The sequence below is a fragment of the Nuphar pumila genome, chromosome 15 (assembly GCF_984573655.1).
Source record: "Nuphar pumila chromosome 15, dmNupPumi1.hap1.1, whole genome shotgun sequence".
Classification (NCBI taxonomy): Eukaryota; Viridiplantae; Streptophyta; class Magnoliopsida; order Nymphaeales; family Nymphaeaceae; genus Nuphar; species Nuphar pumila.
The window spans coordinates 52,320,790-52,344,838 of NC_143263.1; positions in this window are offsets into that span (position 1 = coordinate 52,320,790).

Genomic DNA, 24,049 nt, shown 5'->3' on the forward strand with positions numbered 1-24,049 from the left:
TAATTTGAAAACATTTAGAAATTTAACTCGCCTCCGTTTTGAAAATTCGCGGGACAAATGGAGAGACGGGATTCGCTCGTCGGTACGAGGTTCGATCGTTCCTGGCGCCTTTACCAGGGGTAATCGAACCAAGGATCGAATCTTTGCCTTTTGCTTTGCCTAAATATAATCTAAGAATTTATTCTAACTCCAAATGCACAAAGAACCATGCTTGTGCAAATGCAAAAATGTATGCTCCTTTTGAAAATTGACTTGGAAATTTCCAAGTATTCTGAGATGAACTTGGGAGGGAAATGAAGGAATGATTGAATCTAACTTAGAACTTGGGATAGATCAGAGAAGTTCTAAGTTTTTAAAGTAAATCAGGATTTGGAAAAATAAATGAGAAAGAATGACTTGAAGTTTTGAAATGAAAGGAGATGAAGTTTCAAAGTCAAAATCGACTTCGAATTTTGGATTTTGAATTTAGAAAAGGAAATGAATACTTGAGATGGAATTGAATTTGGATTTTTAAATTTGGAATGGATCCGAGATAATCAAATGGTATTTAAGAATGGAAGTGGATTTAGGGAGTTCAGATGAGATCTGAAAAATGGAATTTGGATTAGAATTGGGAATGAAATTGGATCTAAGGATGGATTTAAGGTCTGAGATCTGAGATCCGAGATAAAATTGGGTTCTGGATCCTAAGATGGACTTGGATCAGAAGTCTAAGATCCAACATGTGATTGAATTCTGGATCCTAAAAAATGGAACTGGATCTGAAGTCTGAGATCCAAAAGTGAAACTGGATTCTGGATCCTAAGATGGATTTTGGATCTGAAGTCTAAGATCCGAAGTGGAATTGGATTCTGGATCCTAAGATGGATTTGGATCTGTAGTCTGAGATCCAATGTAGAATTATATTCTGGATCCTAGAATGGAAACTTGGACCTGAAGTCTAAGATCCAAAGTGAAATTGATTCTGGATCTATAGGTAAATTGGATCTAGAGTCTGAGATCCAATATGAGTGTTGAATTTTGGATCTTAAAATGGATTTGGAGTTAAAAAGAGGAATCAAGAATTTCTAGGTCTGATTTGAATTTGGGAAAAGGAATTTTTTAGAAATTTGAATTTTGAATATATAGATGAATCCCAAAGTCAATTTAGACTTGGGATTTGAAGTTTGAAATGAATCAAGAATCTCAAAGTTAAATTGAACTTTGAGTTTGATTGGAGTCTTTTGAAAATGAATTTGAAATTTCAAAGTAAAATTGAGCTTTGAAGATGAATTTAAATTTGAAAATTTCGAATATTAAATGAAATTGAAATTGGAAAATGAAATAGAATTGAAAAAGATGAATAGGATTGAAGATTGATTGAAGAAGATATTTACATCACTTGGAGTTTTGAAAAAAACTAATTTTGAAAATATGATGCAGTTTTATCCTAAATGATGAATGAATTTAAAGGGTTTTGAAATTGGATTTTGAAAAAAAGCTATTTCATTCTTTAAATGAATTAAAAATGAGATTGAAGATATAATATATCCTTGACTATGGTCATTGGATATATTATATAATAATCACATTTAAATTCAAGTGAAGAATAAAATACATTTTTGGTGCTTTTATAGAATTTAAAATAAAATTAATTCTCAATATACTCTGACTATGGCCATTGGTATATATGTTGAATTAATTTCAGGTTAAATTCTAATAAAAGAAGAAAAATATTTAAAGAAAATATGATGATTTTGAAAGTGGATCCAATGTTATTTCGTAAAAGATAAGAATTCTAAGTTTTGTTCACACCCCGACTATGGTCGTTGATGTAAATCGTCAACTTAGAATTAACTCACCTCTTACGAAATGGTGCACGTGCCATTCGTGTTTCACCATTGTGGGGATTTTGAGAAATAAAAGGAAAATGCATGGAATAAACAATTCATGGTATTCTATGATGCTCATTCATTCTACCTAAGGCAAGAAATGTAAATTCTTATTCAAACCTAGCTATTACAAGATGTGAATTTAATTTTACAACTCCAAATGATAATTTTATTCACATATTTCCTGTAAAGCAAACAGATTAGTAATAAAAAGAGAAGGAAAATCACATATGTCATGTGAAAATCAAATAGTGGAAAGATGTGTAGGACAAAATGATGACATATATATACCTATATACATATATATATATATATATATATATATATATATATATATATATATATATATATATATATATATATATATTTATACACATATGGGTGTATTCACATGTATATGAGTGTGTATGGGTATATACATATATATATGTATGAGGGTATATACAATAGGGAGGTGTGATATTAATGAAAACACCAAAAAAAAAAAAATGTAATAAGGAAATAGATGGAAAATGTTATGAAATGGTAATTGAAAATAATGTAGATGCAGCCAATACAAATGACAGTGTAACTGGTATAGGGATTGCAGCAATTCACGGCTGCTGTAGGAGGCAAAGGTCACAGTGGCCCAATGTGAACCAGTGAATCAAAAGCCTTCTGCAGTGGATCACTTTGTTTCAGTAGTAAAATGCAATTTCCAGATATTATGCAGAAGTTATGACCCATCGAATCGGTGACTACTGCTACAAAGGGATGATGATGTTACATGCAGGAAATGGGTAAGGTTTTAATACATATTCTGTGATAAGGTATAGGAAATGTGGATTGGGAGCTACAGCAGGAACTGTAATGAAATATGTACAGGGACCAATATGGGCATCACATAGATGGTTAATCATTGTAAGTCCGCCGAGTACTCTAATTGCTAAGTAAATTTATTATCTAAACAATGGGATCAACTGATAACAAAAGGACTAATTAAATCTCATTATAAAATAACCAAGTACTTTAACTACGAAATAACTAACAACCAGTTAACTACTTAACTATCCAGCTAACAACTTACTTAATTAACAGTTCACTTAATTAATAGCTAAGAATATCTAATTAACTAATCAGTAAAAGTTACATTGAAGCTCGGTAGAAATCATAATGGAAATCAGTTTAATAATTAGTAAAGAAAGAAAATCCTGTTAAACTTAACAACGAACCTAGTTAATGAAACTTAATTAGCGATGCTCAGCAGTAGCTAAAGAACCTACCTGAAACGAGCTGGTCCTTGCTTAATCTCAAATGACTGATTGCAAGGGAGTTGTGAATCCAACCAAACCTTCAGTTGCAAGCAGTGCTGGAACCACTTGCTATGGATCAAGTGGGCTTTGTTTTGGTCAATGATGAAGCTTGCTGGAGTCGAACACCTGAATTACATCCAAGCTCTGCTTTGCTGAAGATTGAGAAAAAGGATATCAAATGGATGCCATGTTTAATCTATCATCTTCAAAATCTCCTGTTCCAACTTGATGGGTAGAAATCATATGAGAATCAAAAGTATAAAGATAAAGGAGAAAGCACAAACTTACCTCGAAAGATTATATAATGGCATATCCCAAATTGGATGCTGAAGCTGGGCATCCCTTTTGACAATGGAATTTACAACTAATGGGACGATGCTTGTGGGAAAAAAAATGCTTTTATAATGTGCAACAGTGGAATATGGCAATACCCTCACCGTGATGCCATGGAACAACCATTACAGAAACTTTATATATAATGAACACAAACAAAAAAAAAAGTGATGAGAATATCAATCAAAACACTTTAATTAAATTGATGTTAACTTGTAAGGAAGCATTAGATGGACATGATGCAAGGGAATTTACAAAATATGATATATGGCAATCAGGTAAAAAATAAAATAAAATAAAATAAAAATTCATTCATCCTTTCCTCCCATTCAGAATATCACAATAGTTGCATGGAAATAAATCAGATATAGCAAAAGAAAGGGAATGATTCAACCAAAAGACCCTAGAAATTTGGATCTAATGATCTATTACCATTTTAAACAGTACAACATGAGCTCATGGCCCCTAACTTTATCAGTTTAAGTAACACGCAAAAGACATCAACGAATATAAGGTCTTGATAACAGATCAACATGAGAATAAACAAAAAGAAGAGAAAAAAAAATGCAAAGACTAGGAATAGAGGAATGTTTAAGGTTTGACAAACAGAACGCAGGCAAATCAAAAGTCTGTAAGGGCTATAATGATTTTCCTGGTTTTTGGTAAACATGAATGGAGAGGGCAGAGGCTTATGCTGCACTAAACATGAGATGTAGGTTACCTGATGATGCTTACGAATTATAATGTAACCTTATGAAGTAGGCCAAAACGAGTGGGTACTTTAAGATCGATAGTCACGAAAATAAAAAAAAAAGTGAAAACGACAGAGAAATCAAATCAGAATTATAGTCAGCGAAACAAATGAGATATCAGATGCCATATATATTCAATGAAACCAGCTATAGTAAAATCATAAAACGCTTTCAGCAAAATGCTTAAACTGTAATTGAAAGCAACGGATGGAAGGGAATGTTGTAATGGAAGACACCGCATAAAATGTAAAGGAAAATGATCAAAACACAAGTGGAATAGCTGAATGAAACCGAGAGCTGGCTATGGTATGCTATAAAGGGGAAATCACTAACACACAAAAGAAAAAATAATAATAATATAAAAGGTAGAATATGAAAGAGAACATGAATAAGAAAGCATACACAAACAGATAATGGGAACAAAGGATGAAAATTAAGTAATGAATAATCATTCAATCGAAATATCATATGAATCTAGGGATCACTGAAGGGATTGTTGGAGTGATTCTCCGTTGATCTGGCACAGGGATGGACTGAAGTCGATATAAACGACTCAGTACCACCTGTCGTGCTCCCGATGGGGGAGTAAAAAAAATGAAGAAAACCTTTTAAAAGATGGGGAATGAAAATAAGAAATTGAAAATATAAACGGCAAATCAAAAGAAAGGTAATGAAAACCAGAAAGTGGGATAAAAGAGATTACAAATAGAAAATCAATATCGAAAGGGAAAATGGGAAAGAAAAAGAAAAATGTTGTATACAAGAGTGATCCAGATGAAAGAAGTATCTGCTTAATTAGAGTATAAATAACCCAGAAAGGTTTAAAAGAGAAAGGAGATACTGGGGTAAAACTCTGTTAATATGGCAAGGCATAGACTGGTGATACCAAAAGCATACCAGCGCTATGATAGATGCGTTAATAAGGGCCGAAATAAAGAATTTGAAAGAAAATCTGAGATAATGAAAGGGGAGAGAGGTACTTACTGAAGATTCTGTAGGGATGGTTGATCTTTCTACAGATCACTTTATGCCGCACGGTGGGAAAGGGGCTTTTTCTCTTCCAGGGAGACTTTAAGAGAAGGAGAAAACTGAGGAATGGATGATCTTTTGCTGCCTTTGCTGGGAGCTGAAGGTCTTTTCCTTAGAAGGGCGATCTGGAGAAGATGACCAGGCGGTTGATCGGATGCGAAAATCGATAGCTCGACCAGAGATAGCTTCCCCCTTCTTTTTTTCTTGTTGCCCTTTTATAGAGAGGAATGGAAACCACTGGAAGCTAGGCGATGGTTGGCGATCGAGGTTTGAGGAAGGTTGTTGGTGATGGGGCTGTAGATGGAGGTTGCACATGGGGCTGCCGAAGGAAGCTTCGTGAAGGTGGGGGGGGAAGTTGAAGATGAAGGGCAGGTGAGGGGGGTGCGGCAAGCTGTTGGTGATGGAGGGCTCAGACCAAAAGCCGTGGTGATCGAAGGAAGGCGTGCGAGGCCGTTGGCCCTGGAAGCTTCTGGAGATCATCGGGGATCTAGGGCTGAGGAAGAAGATGGCGGAAATCGGATGGCTGAAAGATGAAGGATGCACATGGGGGTGGTCGGCCATGGAGGGAGAGAGAGAGAAAGTGAGGGGGCGAGAGAGGAAGGCGAGTTAGGGTTTTCAAAACCCTAACTCGACCTTTAAATCTTAAAAGTTAGTTTTTCCAAAAGAAAACCTTCTTTTCAAGTTTTTCTAAAAAAGATGGTTAAAGATGAGTTTTTCGACAAAAATCTTTGAAATCCACGCAGTCTTTCTAATTTTTTTGGTTTTTTGCATGATTTTTCCATTTTTTTTTTGTATTTTTAGAATAAAATCCTAAAGTTTGTAAGAAAACAAGGATTAAAACTAATTTTTTTTGTATTTTTTCATTTTTTTTTGTATTTTTGTAATAGAAAAACTAAGATTTAAAGTTTAAACACTAAATTTTTGTATTTTTCTAAGAAATATTAAAAAGATGTTTTTCTCAAGAATTTCGGGCCATCTTGGGGAAAATTTCTTCAGAAAAAGGGGTTTTGGACCCAGGTTTTGAGGAAATGTTCGAGTTTTAAACCTCGAATCGAGAAATACAACTCGATGGATCCAAACGGATACCGGACGAAGTGTCTGAGCTTCTCAAAAGATTATTTTGGTAATTTTGAGAATTTAATTTAAAATTGGATAATGAAGCTCAGATTTGGATTTTGATAATGGATCCGGATCCGAAATTGAGTCAGATATGGAAAATGAATTTAATTTCAACCAAATTTTGAGAAACAAAAGGGGATTTAGATTTAAAACTGACTCAATTACCCAGAAAATGGGGACAAAGGGCAGAAAGGGGATATTTACAACATTTTGAAAATTTTGGGGTGTTCACAGATGCCCCTCTTTGCTACTAAGCCGGTTGAAAGCCGAGCTTAGTGGCAAAGAAACACTCCAAATTTTGAAAAAAATGCCCCAGTCAGCTGATCCGAGCTGGGTGTGGAAGAATTATTTTGAAAACACGGCTTGCCGGGCTTGAAATCTTATCCTGAATGGTCACGGGGGGATGAAATCCTCGACAATGATATGACTGTATGATAGAAATCGTGATGGGACTTTGGGTGAAAATCCCAGGGGATGGCGAAAGATAAAAATTTTGATCAAGTTTCATGGGTGAGACAAGATCAGCCTTTTGAAATGACTTAGGTTTAATCCTTAACCTGGATGGGACAAAGATATATCGAGATAATTTGGATGGGGAAAGGAATATAAGTGGACCTTGATGGGACATTTCTGAGGAAATGCCATGGTGAGATGAAGCTCAAGCATGATCCTTTCCTGGATGGATGTACAAAGAGCATGGATTCCTTTGTGGGAAAAACCATGATGGGATGGGAAGGATTACCTCGTCTAAACGAGGCTCAGGTTTAACCCAAACTTGAAAGGAAGGTACCTCGCGGAGCGAGGTTCAGGCTTCACCCTTATCCTGAAAGGGATGACCATACGGAATCCTCAAGCGAAGAAACCGTGATGGGACAGCAAATGCATTGCCGAAGCGAGATTCAGGTTTAACCCTTGACCTGAGTGGGAGATGATACAGAATCTTCAAGTGGAGAAACCGTGATGGAACTAGAAAGGACATCTAGTCAGAAACGGGACTCAGGTTTAACCCTAACCTGAACGGAAGATACCTCGTGGAACGAAGTTCAGGCTTAGCCCTTGACCTGAAAGGGATGATCATACGGAATCCTCGGATGAAGAAACCATGATGGGACCTTCAGAATTTGGATGAACAAATCTGAAAGGGGTCTGCGAGAAGAGAAAATCAAGGGATTCCCTAAAGCTTGGAAAAGGGATGATCTTGGGCGCCTCATTGCTGAGACTAAAATCAGCTTTCAAAAATAGATGACCTCTCGCAGAAGGTTTGGGTTTGTACCTCGAGGGGCGAGGTAACAGGTTTAATCCTTAGCCTGAATGGATATAGAATCCTCGAGGAGCGAGGAAAACTGTGATGGGCCTCTAGACCTTGCACAACAAGTCCACGAGGGGTTTTTGCAAAAGAATGAAAATGGGGGTCCCTAAAGCTTGAAAAGGGGTTGTTCTTGGGCGCCTCATTGCTGAGACTGAAAATGGCTTTTGACAATAACAGACCTTTTGCAAAAGTTCAGGTTTTACCCTTATCCTGAGCGGGAAATGTCTATGGCGGGACAGTGGGGGACACAGGGAAGTGTGTGGATCCGAGAGCGCTCAGATCAGACTGAAGGAAAGGACTTTTCAGTTCTAAGGAGGGATGACGTCAGGATACGTCAAAACGACCTCAAGTTCACACTTCATGTTGGGATTATTAGAAAATATTGCCAATAAGATGTCAAAAATTGTAGTTGATTCAGAATGATTGAATTGTGCTCATGTGTGAAAATATCACCTCTTTCTACTTGGAGTATTAACTTCAATTGGGCTAACTCTATAGAATTTGAGATCTAAAATTCAAATTTGTTGCTGTTGAATTTCCTCAAGGAGGATATCAATTTCCCTAATATGAAAAGAAGAGGAAACATTCTTAGCTTCATAAAAGCAATTAAGCGAAAAGACATTGATAAAGAATTTCACATAGATAGAGATGATTCTTGACAGTTTCGGGCAGTTTGATATCCTGGGCATTTTCCATGATGATCTGTTTGCACTCTTCTTGAACCATGGATCTTTTCTGGGTTCTTTTACATCCTCCTTTATTTGGGAGATGTCCTGACTTTTCTCTCTTTTTCGAGGAAGGGTACGTCACAAACTCCTTCATCTTGGAGATGCTCTGATCCTTCTTTTTCTTTCTCGAGAATTATGACATTGGTTCTTGGGTTGAAATCTCTAAATGATAGCAGAAATCAAATATCTTTTAGGGTTTGTCGGTAGGTTCATCGCATCCGCCTTCATCTCGACGGTGATCCGAACTTTTCCTGGAAGGATCCGTCACAAACTCCGTCATCTTGGAGATGTTTCAAATCTTCTTTGGCCCCGGGGATCTACTCGCTTAATTCGCCTTCATCTTGACGATAATTGAGAGATCCCTTTTGCGGATATTTGATTGCAGCTTAGCTTGGATGACTGAGGATATATGGATTGGGCAGGTTCTTTTTACTGCCCAGGATATTTCCACTACCTTACTGCCAAAAGAATAATCTTTAAGAATGTGCCACAGCTATGATCAATATCAGCTCACTTATGGCTTTTCAATATCATTGAATTTTCCTTTGCCGGTCATATCAAAGATTTTTCTTCAACCTCTTGGTTGACCAACAGAAAAAAAGCTTGAATTTAGCTCTTATTTCGCAAGAGTCTTGCTCTTTTGAAAATGATACTGAAGGTAGTTTGAGATAATTCTTTGTGCGATGAAAATTTTGAGATCAACAATGACTTTTGATAGCAAATTGGCAACGTATTCTAGAAAATCCTTGATGAAGGTCGCTTGATATCGAATCGACACATTCATGACAAAATTCTCCTATCTTTTTCCCCAAAAAGAGAGACTCAGGCTTAAGCCCTTACCTGAATGGGAAGTTGGAAATACTCCTCTCTTCCCTGAAAGAGGAGGTGTTTGCAAAACGGAACTTTCGAAGAGAAATTAAGTTTTCGTCAAAACTCCCTATCTCTAGGCTTCTCTTACGGAAAGGTGGCCGAAAAACAAAGTTGAGAAAGTATCACAGAGGAACGAGTCCATCACACTCTCCCTAGAAGAGGGTCCTCTGTGAAGGGGTTGGCCAAAGATGATAAGACAGGGGCCACAAAAGAAACGAGCTTCCGTCGAAGCTCTCCCTGGAAAAAGGGTTCTCTTGTGTAAAGTTGGTTGTCATTTTGGAAACTGTTCGCGAAGAAAACGAGTCCCTTCAAACTCTCCCTGGAAGAGGGTCCTTGCGAACAAAAGATGGTTGTATGCGAAAGGAACGAGCTCCCTCGAACTCTCCCTGAAGAGGGTCCTTCGCAAGAGAAAATGATTGATTTTTGATAAAGCGATGACCTGAAGGTCGAAATTGAGAATTTATAGTTTGAAATGATGATGCTTGGTTAGCGCAAAGACTGAGCCCGGAGGGCCAACTGATTAGTCAGCCAAACACTAGCGCAAGCGCTAGATGTACCAGCATGAGCACTGGATTTCGAAGAGAAAGCCCCAGTACGAGCGCTGGTTTTTTTGAAAAATGCACACTAGCACGAGCACTGGGTTTTTCAAAAAGAGGATTTGAAGAATGAGACCGACATTTGAAGATATTTGAGAATTGAGCGAAAAGGATTGCCGGTGTTTTAGGATTATCCCTTATCCTGAAAGGGAAATAGAATGGACATTTTAATGCAAATTTAGGAAAAATGAAAAATCCTGGTCGGAACTCGGTTTTTAAATACCAGAAAGAAAGTGAGAATCGGGTCCGAAAACTCGAATTCTCAAAGCAAAGAATTATCCAACACGAGCGTTGGATTCAAAAGGAAGTTCAAGTCGGAACTTGAGACTTCAAAAATAAGAATATACAAAAGGAAAATCCGAGTCGGAACCTGGATGAGAAGGAGATAATTCTTATCCAAGAGTCGGATTTTGGGAAGAATTGACAGAATGCATGAATAGGTTTCGACGATTACAAAGACTTATTCAAGATTCTTAACCCAAGATGGTCTGAATTTTGATGGCTTCAGGATTTTCTCTTATCCTGGAGGAGAATGAATAAAAGATTAATATGAATTGAAGAGTTTATGGGAAGTAGTTCAAGTTTTATCCCTTAACCTGAGAGGGACGTAAAATAAAAGATCGATAAAATTTAAAAGTTTGATAAAAACTTGATAAAAACTTGACAAAATGATAAAATGGATAACAAATCGATGAAAATTCAATTAAATCAGAAAATGAAATAGATGTAATTAAAAAACAGATCAACTGAAAGATTGACAAGTTTTTCAGAAAGAGAGTTCGTCTAATCCTGCCTGCATATGACGAAGGAGGACATGTATAGATCAAAATAAAAAATGCCCCAGTATCAGGGAGAAGATATGAGAATTTAATAGAAAAATCGTCGCTTTATTGAGAGAGATTCTTCTGAAGAGTACAAAAGGCTAGGAATTTAAGTGTAAAATCTCTTCAAATGTAAAGCATTAATAGGATCTGGCAATTCCGCTCCATCTGCATTGATCAGACGATAGGAATTACGGGGCAATGCTTCCTTAACCACATAAGGGCCTTCCCAATTGGGTGACCACTTGCCCTTTGGCCGATGCTTGAGATGAGCCGTCGATCTGAGCACAAGATCATTAACTCGAAACCTTCTCTCAATAACGGATTTTGCATAGTGCCTAGCTATCCTCTGACGATAGGCTTGAGCATGCTCTGCCGCCTTGAGTCTTTTCTCGTCTAATAGATCAAGTTGTACCAATCTCTGCTGCTGATACTTATCAAGCGGAAGTTCAACGAGTGACGCAAACTTGAGTGCGGGCTTCTGAACATGTAGAGGTAACACCACCTCCTCCCATAAACAAGCTCTGAAGGCATAGCATTGGTTGGGGTTCGAATGGTGGTTCGGTATGCCGAGAGTGCGTCGTGCATCTTCTCGTGCCAATCACGGCCCGTTTCCACTGTTCTTTCCAGAATGCGGATTAAAATCTTGTTGGTGGCCTCAGCCTGACCATTCCCTTGGGGATAGTAAGGGGCTGAGAAGTGGTGGTGAATCCCGAACTTCGAGCAGAAGGATTTCATCTTCTCATTCTTGAAATGACTGCCATTGTCCGACACAATATCATGTGGGACGCCGAAGTGACAGAGAAGATTTTTATGAATAAATGAAACCACATGCCGGCCTTCTACTGTTCGCAGAGTCACAACCTCAACCCATTTGGTGAAGTATTCTGTAGCCGCGAGAAAGTATTTGTGGCCATTAGAAGCTAAAGGAGTGATTGGACCTACTACGTCGAAGGCCCACATTGAAAAGGGCCAAGGAGAGACCACAGATTGCAAGTATGCGGCTGGCGCATGAATGGAAGGTGCGTGCATTTGACACTTGACGCATTTCCTTACAAATTGATGGCAATCTTGTTGCATGGTTTTCCAATAATATCCTGCGCGGATAATCTGCTTGACGAGTGTTTGGTAGCCGACGTGGCCACCACAAATTCCTTCGTGCGCCTCTTGGATAACTTCCATGGCTTCGTCTTTGTCTAAGCATCTGGCATACTCAGAACTGAACCCACGACGGTAGAGAGTATTGGCAAGGATAAAATAGCGGACTGACATGCGTTGAATCGCATGTTGCTCCTTTCTTGGCATTTCTGCTTGAAACTCACCGGTTTCAATAAAGCTTTTGATGTCTTGATACCAAGGCTTTTCCTTCTGAGCGGCCTGGTTCACTTGCTCAACTGGAATGTAGGCAGGTTGATCAAGTCTGCCGATCTCAAAGGAACGACATGATTCACTGTCTTTAAAAGACAAAATAGAGCCTAAGCAGGCTAAACCATCGGCTATGTGATTGTATTCCCTCTTGACATGATCGAGCTGAAATTCTTCAAAGTTGCTTATGAGAGCTAAGGCAATCTTCTGATAAGGGATTAACTTTGAATCCTTGACTTGCCATTCAGCATTAACTTGGCTGATAACAAGCAATGAGTCGCCGAAGGCGCGTACTCTCTTGACATCAAAGTTGTGCAAAATTTTGAGGCCTTGTATTAGAGCTTCATACTCAGCCATGTTGTGAGTACATTGGAAATTGAGCTTGAGGGAATAAGGGAGCATCTCCTTTTCAGGAGTGATTAACAAGATCCCAATTCCTATACCAGACATATTTCAGGCTCCATCAAAGAATAGAGTCCAGAGTGGAGATTCCTGAACACTGCAGATGCGATCGTCAGGAAAATCATCTTCTGCTTTGATCTCTTCTGTCAACGGGAAATCTGCTAACTGATCTGCGATGGACTGACCCTTGACCGATTTTTGAGAAACGTACTCCAAATCATACTGCATAAGGAGGACTTGCCATTTCGCGATTCGTCCTATAAGGAAAGGCTGCTCAAGGATGTATTTGAGAGGGTTTAGTCTCGACAGGATCTTGATTTCTGATGCCATTAGATAGTGTCTCAGCTTCTGACACATCCACACTAAGGCTAGACATGTCTTTTCCATCTGAGAATATCTCTTCTCGTAATCGATGAAAGTCTTGCTGATGTAGTAGATGGCATGCTCTATCCGGCTGCCTTCCTTATACTGCGCAAGAAATCCGCCGCAAGCATTGTGGTTGACGGAAATATATAAAAGGAGCGGCTTTCCGAGTTCTGGTGACTCCAGAACTGGTGGATTCAGGAGATACTGTTTGATGCGCTCAAATGAGAGCTGACATTCTGGTCCCCATTCAAATTTTACTTCTTTTCTTAGCAAGTGATTGAAGGGCTCACATCTCATGGCTAGGTTAGAAATAAAACGCCGAATTGACTGAATACGACCTTGAAGGCTTCGTAGCTCTTTAAGATTGGTGGGAGGCGGCATATCAATGATCGCCTTTGCCTTGGCAGGATCCACTTCTATGCCTTTCTTGCTGATCATGTAGCCAAGCAGTTTGCCTGACTCTACCCCGAAGACACATTTCTGCGGATTGAGTCTTAACTTGTAGAGAATAAGTCTTTCAAAGACTTGGCTGAGAGCATCAAGATGATTCTCGCCTTCTTTAGATTTGACCAGGATGTCATCCACGTAGGCATCCATGTTCTTGTGCATCTGATCATGAAATATTACTGCCATAGCCCTCTGATAGGTTGCCCCAGCATTCTTGAGTCCAAATGGCATGACTGTATAGCAAAAAGTACCCTAAGGCGTGGTGAAGGAAGTTTTGGATTGGTCACGAGCGGCCAATTTGATTTGATTGTAGCCCGAGTATCCATCCATGAAGGAGAACATGGCATGGCCTGCCGTGCTATCGATCAGAAAATCGATGTTGGGGAGTGGATAATCATCTTTCGGGGTTGCTTTGTTCAGATCTCTGAAGTCAATGCAGATTCGAACTTTGCCATTCTTTTTGGGGACTGCCACAATGTTTGCCAACCAATCTGGGTATTCGATGGTCCGAATGAACCTTGCTTTTAATAACTCTTCAAGTCCTTCTTTAACTTGTGGTGCCACTCGAGGATCCATTTTTCTGAGTTTCTGTTTGATTGGCTTGCTGTCTGGTTTCAACACAAGGCGATGCTCGACTAACTTGGAGTCTAAACCTGGCATATCTTCATAAGTCCAAGCGAAGACTTCCTGATGCTGTTTGAGGAAGTAGATGAGCCTTTTCTTCTCATCTGAACTTAGACTGGAACCAATTTTGAGGATTCTTGGATCGTCTTCCGAACCAATATTGATATCCTTCGTTGGATCTTGAACTAACGGCGATGGTTCATCCTGCTTCTGAATGCTGGCAAATCTTGAATTGTCGAGTCGAATTCTGCCAACTTTTCAATCTGCTTTGTCATTTTGCTGACTTCTGCCCCTGCCTTCGCTTTGTATGTTCTGGCTGGTTTATTTTGAAGAAGGTTGGCATTGATAACGAGCTTTTTGAATGATTTAAGAGCCATGATCACAGCAATCCTGTAAGTGAAAAGGAGGCTCTTGAGAAAAAGGTAAAATATCTGAAAAATAGCCTTTTGTACAGAGATAGAGAATGACAACATGGATAAGGATGTAAGCAGAGAATTTGTGTACGCCAAGATGATCAGAGCAAACAAACTTTTCATTGATTAAGTAAACTTTGATATTTACAAGCGACTGTTTGAGACAAGGAAAGAAATTGCGGCGGATCTTGCCCTTATAAGATGACAAAAAGGAAAGAGAACAGAAAACGCTGGCATTGTCTTCATTACTGAGCTCCCTTGACGAAGATGGTCTTTCTGCCGGATGACTGACCTGTGAAACCCAAGCCTGTGCCGGTGACATACTGAACAAGGATGATCGGCTCCAGAATGTCGTCTTCATTTTTGCCTAGGCCCCTGAAGGGCTGATACCCATGCTTCATCAGAAGATCAAATCCTTTCCTTGATTTTGAGAATCGAGGAAACAGAGGGTGATCTTTAATTGAGGTGCAATCGAGGCATCCTCCTAGCTTGAAGAAGCGAGGTCCCTGCCACTGAACAACTGCAGCGACATTTTCTGTTGGCTGGATTTCCTTCAGATTCAGCATATCCAGGCTTTCACTCAGATTGATCTCGTCGACTTCCCTAATGCTCGGGATGTCGGCAGTGAAAGTAGGACGGGGAATCATCAGCTGCGGGAGTCGTTCTTCCGGATCCTCTCCTAGGACCGTGGTGATCATGCCTCCCTTCGACCATTTGATACACTGGTGCAGGGTTGATGGGACCGCATTGGCATTGTGGATCCAAGTGCGTTCAAGGAGCAGATTGTATGTAGGTGGCACATTCACTACATGGAAGAGTACAGTATGCACCGAATAGTTGATAAAGATTTCAAGAAATATCTTCCCCTTGGCTGTCTGTCCATGGTTATCAAAACCGTAGATAGTGATTGGATCTGGGGTGTATTCCTCTTCTTTTAGGCCCAATGCCTTGGCCGTCATCTCTGGACAGATATTGAGGCTGCTGCCTCCATCAACGAGCACATGAGGGACTGTCATGCCCCTGGTCCGCACTACTATGTATAGGGCGTTGTTATGAAATGAATGAGGCTTTGGCAAATCCTCATCAGAAAAAGTGATTGGTGCATTCGTCATGGCCTGATTGATGATCTGAGCCATATCTTGCGGGGTCGTGCTAGGCTTGACTTTGATCTTTCTAAGAAGATCTTCTAGCACTTGTTGGTGCTCAGATGAAGCGTGGGTCAGGTCCAAGATAGAGATGTTGGATAATGCAGTAATCGGCTTCTGAATTGACCCTGAAGCCTCTTCTTTCTTCGAAGCTGCCTTGATAAAGCGCTTCGGGATCCTGGGGACTACTTTGGCAATTCCTGTTGCTGCCTTTGTTGATTTATTGGAAAATGGGGTGACATCCTCCCTCTTGACGGATGACTGTGCCTGGCGAAGGACTAGGACCTGATGTTGATCCTGAATGTCCTGCCTAAAACATGGTTGGATACTGCCTTGCAAAGAGAATGTTTGCTCTGAGATGATCGAAGCTGAATGTTTAGGGAATGGTTTGGACAAGATTTCCGGCTGCTGCTCATCCTCGTCCTCAATTAACATGTTCTTGTCAATACAGTCCTGAATGATGTTCTTGAGAACAAAGCAATGTTCGGTGTCGTGTCCGACAGTCCGATGGAATTTGCATAATTTGTCAGACCATTTACCCATAGCGACAGGAGGATCTGCCACCTTGGGGAGCTTAATCATTCCTTTTGACATCATATATTCTAAGACGTCTTCGCGGGACTATTCTAAGGATGAGAATTCCTGATCATAACTCCAACCTTCGTGCTTTGGCTTTTCTGGCTGCTTCGCTTTTGGCTGGGGCGCTGGTTGGATGGGCTTAACAAATTTTCCTTTCTGGACTGCCGAGTTTGTCCTTTCGGCACTGGGATGTCCTGAGTTCTTGTTGCGGCCCTTCTTGTTCTTCTTTTTGTCAGAACCACTGCTGCCCTGATCTGTCAATCCTGCGGCATAGGCGACGTGCGCCTTTTTCTTTTGATCTGGATTTCCTCTGACAAAAGGATATCCTTCGTATAGACCATTGTCCAGGCCGGTCTCGAGCCACTTGGATCTTTCAATTAATTTAATGAATGACTTGGCAGGTGAAGTGGAAATGAGGTTCCTCAAAGGCTGAGCGAAATTATTCAGAATGATCTGTAGGGCGTGTTCCTCCGGGATGGGAACCTTCATTCTGTTACAGGTGCTTCTCCACCTGTGGATGAACTCACTGGCTTTCTCATTCTCCATCTGTTTTAAATTATACAGATGATTAAGGGTTGGTGAGGCTTCAACATTAAACATGAAGCGCTCAATGAACAAGTTGACAACTTTATCGAACTCTCGTAGTTCGATAGGATTAATGTGGTCTGCATACCACCTGGCCGCTACCCCTTCAAGGCTGCGAGGAAAGCATATGAATAACGCCCGATTATCTTTTCTGAAACGGCCGCATTCGGCATAAAAGGTGGCCAAATGAGCCTTGGGGTTACTGGTTCCATCGAATTTAAGGAACTTGCGAGGGAGATTTTTCAAATTGTCATCCCCGTCCAGACCATGATAGAAGTCTTCACCGGAGTAGGTCTGCTTGCCCTTGCCTTTAGCTTGAATATCCTTGATGGCCCGATTCATTTCTTTCATTTGCTTCTGCATCGGGTCATTAGTTGGAACGGGCTTGTTGATTGATTCGGGTTCTGCGGTGGTCTTTGCAAACTGCGGTGGAGGATTCTGATAGACAAGCTGCTCTTCTTCAACTGATTCTGTTTCTTCAGAAGTGGTGTCGGGCTGTACTTGCTTCCTAACAATCCTGACTGGCTTCTTCACGGCCTTCTTCTTTGGCTTGCTCTTCGAAACGGCTTCTTTTTTACTGGCCTCGGTCTGCTCAGCCATCATTTTGGTCATCATTCTTTTAAACAGATTATACATGGCTGGATCGATATCATCTATTTGATTCTGTCCTCTGACCGATTTGGGAGAATCCATCCTTTCGGCCTCGCTGTCGCTGTGTTGAGGGACTGTTTCTTTTCCTGCCCTTGTTACAACCATAATGCAAATGCCAGTGATTTCCTGTGAAGGTGAAAAGAATAATTAGGGTTCGGAGGAAATTTTTGAAAATGTGATTTCTTTTTTAAAAAAAGCATGAGGGAAGGAATTGACAAATTTTTGCAATGATCGCGTCATCTTTTCATGGTGACAAAATGCGCCTTATGACCTAGGCGAGGTCGTCTATTATGACGAGGGATAGAAGAATAGACAGAATGGGTCTCATCACTGGGGATGAATCCGTAACTATATGAAATAAAATAAGATTTGGCCACAAAAATAAAAGCTTGCATTTTCATTGATTGACAAAATTTAAATACAAAAAGAAAGTGGGCAGATAGTTTGCCACCATTCTCGATACTCTGATGATACATTAGGACCAGGAAATATAGACAAATGAATAAAGGAGTCCCAAGTGTATTTGGCGACGTGGTATGCTCCAGACCACTGATCTGACCGTAGATCGAACTCTCGCATGCGGCCTGTCAGGAAGCGAGTGTTGGCACGAACCTGCCGCTGCGAAAACTGTCTGAGACATCTCTCTGGCTGATAGTCTACGCAGAAGAACGGGCCGAGCAGTTTGTAACGCTAGTCACGAGCATATGTGTAACGAGGAATGGTCTCTCTTTTGTCGAAGAAGTCCCAAACGATTTCCTCCTGATGCAGTTTCTCGATCAAAGCTCGGCACTGAATGGCTGACTTTGGCTGCTTGTTGCTGAATCTGAAAGAACTGGCTTTTGTTGGTACATGTCGCAGGAATCATGACTGTAAGGCATACGTGCACCCTTCTACCAAAATGGTCTCTCCGAGGGCAAATCGAGCTAAACCTCTGTAGAGAAAAGCTAGAGCTGCCATGGAGACTGAAAGCTGACGGGTCTGCTTGCTTCCCCATCTTCGAAAAAGCTGGGCGACTCTGATATCGATGAAATTCTGACCATCCTGAAAGAATGCCAGCCCTACTGTGCATAGGACCATGGCATGCTGGATTCTTTCTTTCGCTGCTCGAGATAAGGTATTGACTTCTTCGTAGGCCCCATATTTGTTGTAGAGTTCGAACAGATCGATAAACTGATTTCCGCTAATCTCTGTGAGAGGCCAGGATCTGCTCCCTGTAGCTCTGGCCAATGCTTCTCGAACATCTACCCCTTTGACATTGATCAAAAATTGCTGCTCAACCGGATCATCTGGCTGACCAGCTGGTTCTGGCAATCCCATGATATCATTGAACTCGTCCATTAGCATAGTCATTTCTCCCCATGGAAACCAAAACGTGCAGGTACGCGGATTCCATCTCTCTGCCATAGCTTGAATTAGACTGCCGTTGATGGTTCGCTTGCCAACTGCCGATGCCATCTCCAATCCACAATCATCCAAGTGGTCTGGGAACATACGCGAGAAGGCGGTGAACCAATAATAGTACCACCGAGGGAAGAAGGTACGGGACTGAATGACCCGATGATCTGGGGTTCCATCCCTTATTTGATAGAAGACATGATCCCAAGGAAAGATAGCATCGGGAGATTCGGATGCCATCGGAGTGATACTGAGGCAAAAGAGGAAGAGAGTCAGATAGAATGCAGGACTTACGGATAGACTTTTCGATGAAAGAAGGGGACAAACATTAATTCTGGAAATTTTGAAAAGAACAGGGGGTTTGAAAAAGACTTTCCAGGGTTTTGAAGAAAAAGTTTTGACATAAAAAAAAAGGGGAAAAGAATATAGGCAAAGGGAAAAATATGCACCTGGGGTTTTTGAAAATAGAGGAAGTTTTAAATAGTACACCCAGGGTTTTAAAAGAGGTCGATATAGGAGAACACAAGGAAAACATCGCATAATCATAGCTGCACAAACAAGGATGCACACACAGCACTCCCTAAAGTCTGACTCTATATGCAATATTTGAAATAGCTTGTAGGACCTTAATCCTAACTCTATGGTTCAGATCATCTGATTCCAATCTAGGTATGCCGATATACTCAAGCCGGAGCTCGAAGTACGTGGCATATAAGATTTTTCTCCGGTTCTAAGGTAAGGGCTTCCCAACATCCTTGAGCACCTACCGATATACCTCGGACTATGGCCCTTAGGTACGTGGTAGGGGGGCGCGAACCCAAATAAGTGGTCCAGTTGTGAGGCTCTCTCCCAAACTATGGTTCAGTGAGACAGCCCAGCAACGTGAAGACCGGGACAATATAGGTAGGGATGTTTTCAAAATATGATCAACATGCAATAAAATCAGAAGGCTTTAATGCAAGTCCTAAAGAGATAATTTTTTAATGAAAAAGAAGCATACACTTGCATACATTGTTTTTGCATTCAATCCCTAAAATTGAGAAGAGTTGTATTTAAAACCTAAGTCTAATGGGAACATGGAATATTCTTCTCAATATGGTCCTACCAAACCATACTTAGATCCTATATGCAATGATGTCAGCTTAGGACAGAGTCTAGGCTCCTAAGGTTTGCATGGAAATGTAGCTGACATGGGTTAGAATAAAGACTTAGATTATATAAAAGCAAAGCAAAGGCATAGATCCAACCGGACGAAGACAAGTCCCATCACGGTCGCCAAACCTGTGATCATCGCAAAAAATTTTCCTCTCTTTATGGTTTATCTCTCTTCCTTCTCTTTTCCTTTTCTAACCTCTATTCTTCTCCTTTTTGAAGGGAAGAAAATAAAAGAAAGAAAAGAAAGAGAGAAGAGAAAAGAAAGAAAGAAAGCGAAAAGGGGAACTGTTTTGCGCGGTCTCACTTGACCTTAATTTAAAAACATTTAGAAATTTAACTCGCCTCCGTTTTGAAAATTCGCGGGAAAAATGGAGAGACGGGATTCGCTCGTCGGTACGAGGTTCGATCGTTCCTGGCGCCTTTACTAGGGGTAATCGAACCAAGGATCGAATCTTTGTCTTTTGCTTTGCCTAAATATAATCTAAGAATTTATTCTAACTCCAAATGCACAAAGAACCATGCTTGTGCAAATGCAAAAATGTATGCTCCTATTGAAAATTGACTTGGAAATTTCCAAGTATTCTAAGATGAACTTGGGAGGGAAATGAAGGAATGATTGAATCTAACTTAGAACTTGGGATAGATCAGAGAAGTTCTAAGTTTTTGAAGTAAATCAGGATTTGGAAAAATAAATGAGAAAGAATGACTTGAAGTTTTGAAATGAAAGGAGATGAAGTTTCAAAGTCAAAATCGACTTCGAATTTTGGATTTTGATTTTAGAAAAGAAAATGAATACTTGAGATGGAATTGAATTTGGATTTTTAAATTTGGAATGGATCCGAGATAATCAAATGGTATTTAAGAATGGAAGTGGATTTAGGGAGTTCAGATGAGATCTGAAAAATGGAATTTGGATTAGAATTGGGAATGAAATTGGATCTAAGGATGGATTTAAGGTCTGAGATCTGAGATCCGAGATAAAATTGGGTTCTGGATCCTAAGATGGATTTGGATCAGAAGTCTAAGATCCAACATGTGATTGAATTCTGGATCCTAAAAAATGGAACTGGATCTGAAGTCTGAGATCCAAAAGTGAAACTGGATTCTGGATCCTAAGATGGATTTTGGATCTGAAGTCTAAGATCCGAAGTGGAATTGGATTCTGGATCCTAAGATGGATTTGGATCTGTAGTCTGAGATCCAATGTAGAATTATATTCTGGATCCTAGAATGGAAACTTGGACCTGAAGTCTAAGATCCAAAGTGAAATTGATTCTGGATCTATAGGTAAATTGGATCTGGAGTCTGAGATCCAATATGAGTGTTGAATTTTGTATCTTAAAATGGATTTGGAGTTAAAAAGAGGAATCAAGAATTTCTAGGTCTGATTTGAATTTGGGAAAAGGAATTTTTTAGAAATTTGAATTTTGAATATATAGATGAATCCCAAAGTCAATTTAGACTTGGGATTTGAAGTTTGAAATGAATCAAGAATCTCAAAGTTAAATTGAACTTTAAGTTTGATTGGAGTCTTTTGAAAATGAATTTGAAATTTCAAAGTAAAATTGAGCTTTGAAGATGAATTTAAATTTGAAAATTTCGAATATTAAATGAAATTGAAATTGGAAAATGAAATAGAATTGAAAAAGATGAATAGGATTGAAGATTGATTGAAGAAGATATTTACATCACTTGGAGTTTTGAAAAAAACTAATTTTGAAAATATGATGCAGTTTTATCCTAAATGATGAATGAATTTAAAGGGTTTTGAAATTGGATTTTGAAAAAAAACTATTTCATTCTTTAAATGAATTAAGAATGAGATTGAAGATATAATATATCCTTGACTATGGTCATTGGATATATTATATAATAATCACATTTAAATTCAAGTGAAGAATAAAATACATTTTTGGTGCTTTTATAGAATTTAAAATAAAATTAATTCTCAATATACTCTGACTATGGCCATTGGTATATATGTTGAATTAATTTCAGGTTAAATTCTAATAAAAGAAGAAAAATATTTAAAGAAAATATGATGATTTTGAAAGTGGATCCAATGTTATTTCGTAAAAGATAAGAATTTTAAGTTTTGTTCACACCCCGACTATGGCCGTTGATGTAAATCGTCAACTTAGAATTAACTCACCTCTTACGAAATGGTGCACGTGCCATTCGTGTTTCACCATTGTGGGGATTTTGGGAAATAAAAGGAAAATGCATGGAATAAACAATTCATGGTATTCTATGATGCTCATTCATTCTACCTAAGGCAAGAAATGTAAATTCTTATTCAAACCTAGCTATTACAAGATGTGAATTTAATTTTACAACTCCAAATGACAATTTTATCCACATATTTCCTGTAAAGCAAACAGATTAGTAATAAAAAGAGAAGGAAAATCACATATGTCATGTGAAAATCAAATAGTGGAAAGATGTGTAGGACAAAATGATGACATATATATACCTATATACATATATATATATATATATATATATATATATATATATTTATACACATATGGGTGTATTCACATGTATATGAGTGTGTATGGGTATATACATATATATATGTATGAGGGTATATACAATAGGGAGGTGTGATATTAATGAAAACACCAAAAAAAAAATGTAATAAGGAAATAGATGGGAAATGTTATGAAATGGTAATTGAAAATAATGTAGATGCAGCCAATACAAATGACAGTGTAACTGGTATAGGGATTGCAGCAATTCACGGCTGCTGTAGGAGGCAAAGGTCACAGTGGCCCAATGTGAACCAGTGAATCAAAAGCCTTCTGCAGTGGATCACTTTGTTTCAGCAGTAAAATGCAATTTCCAGATATTATGCAGAAGTTATGACCCATTGAATCGGTGACTACTGCTACAAAGGGATGATGATGTTACATGCAGGAAATGGGTAAGGTTTTAATACATATTCTGTGATAAGGTATAGGAAATGTGGATTGGGAGCTACAGCAGGAACTGTAATGAAATATGTACAGGGACCAATATGGGCATCACATAGATGGTTAATCATTGTAAGTCCGCCAAGTACTCTAATTGCTAAGTAAATTTATTATCTAAACAATGGGATCAACTGATAACAAAAGGACTAATTAAATCTCATTATAAAATAACCAAGTACTTTAACTACGAAATAACTAACAACCAGTTAACTACTTAACTATCCAGCTAACAACTTACTTAATTAACAGTTCACTTAATTAATAGCTAACAATATCTAATTAACTAATCAGTAAAAGTTACATTGAAGCTCGGTAGAAATCATAATGGAAATCAGTTTAATAATTAGTAAAGAAAGAAAATCCTGTTAAACTTAACAACGAACCTAGTTAATGAAACTTAATTAGCGATGCTCAGCAGTAGCTAAAGAACCTACCTGAAACGAGCTGGTCCTTGCTTAATCTCAAATGACTGATTGCAAGGGAGTTGTGAATCCAACCAAACCTTCAGTTGCAAGCAGTGTTGGAACCACTTGCTATGGATCAAGTGGGCTTTGTTTTGGTCAATGATGAAGCTTGCTGGAGTCGAACACCTGAATTACATCCAAGCTCTGTGGTTGATATTTTGGAATGCTCTTTTTTAAAACACTTATTTTCAATAAAACTTTGGAAAATCGTCAACCAAAAATATAAAAACCGACTTTCCACAAAGTGGTAAGTACGGGTCGATCCTCAGGGAACAGGAATTAAACACAATATTTCTATAAAATTCAATTTATTAATGCCAAATGTCAACCTACAATTACAAAGTTAGTACTACTGCAATTAAACACTAAAAGAAAAGTAAACAAGCAATCAGGCTTCTGCTCCACACCAAGGGTATTTCCGTCTTTTCGCCACTTAAAGAATCTTCTCACTTGGACAATATCCCTGGACACTAAATATGTTTTTCAACCTAAAAATGCAGAAAAATACAAAGTTAGTTTTCTATTCTAATAACGAAAACAATGACTAAGACTAGTTCTAATTTTACGAAAATTGTAAAGCAAATACTATTTATCAAGTAAAAATTAACTAAAATACTAAATTAATGCTAAAATTAACCAATTTAACTCTACTAATGCTGTATGATGATGATGCAACTCCTAAAATGCAGAAACTACTAAAAACAAATCTAAAAGGCCGAAATTAAGAAAATTACGAAACTGCCCCTAACTAATGTAAAATAGC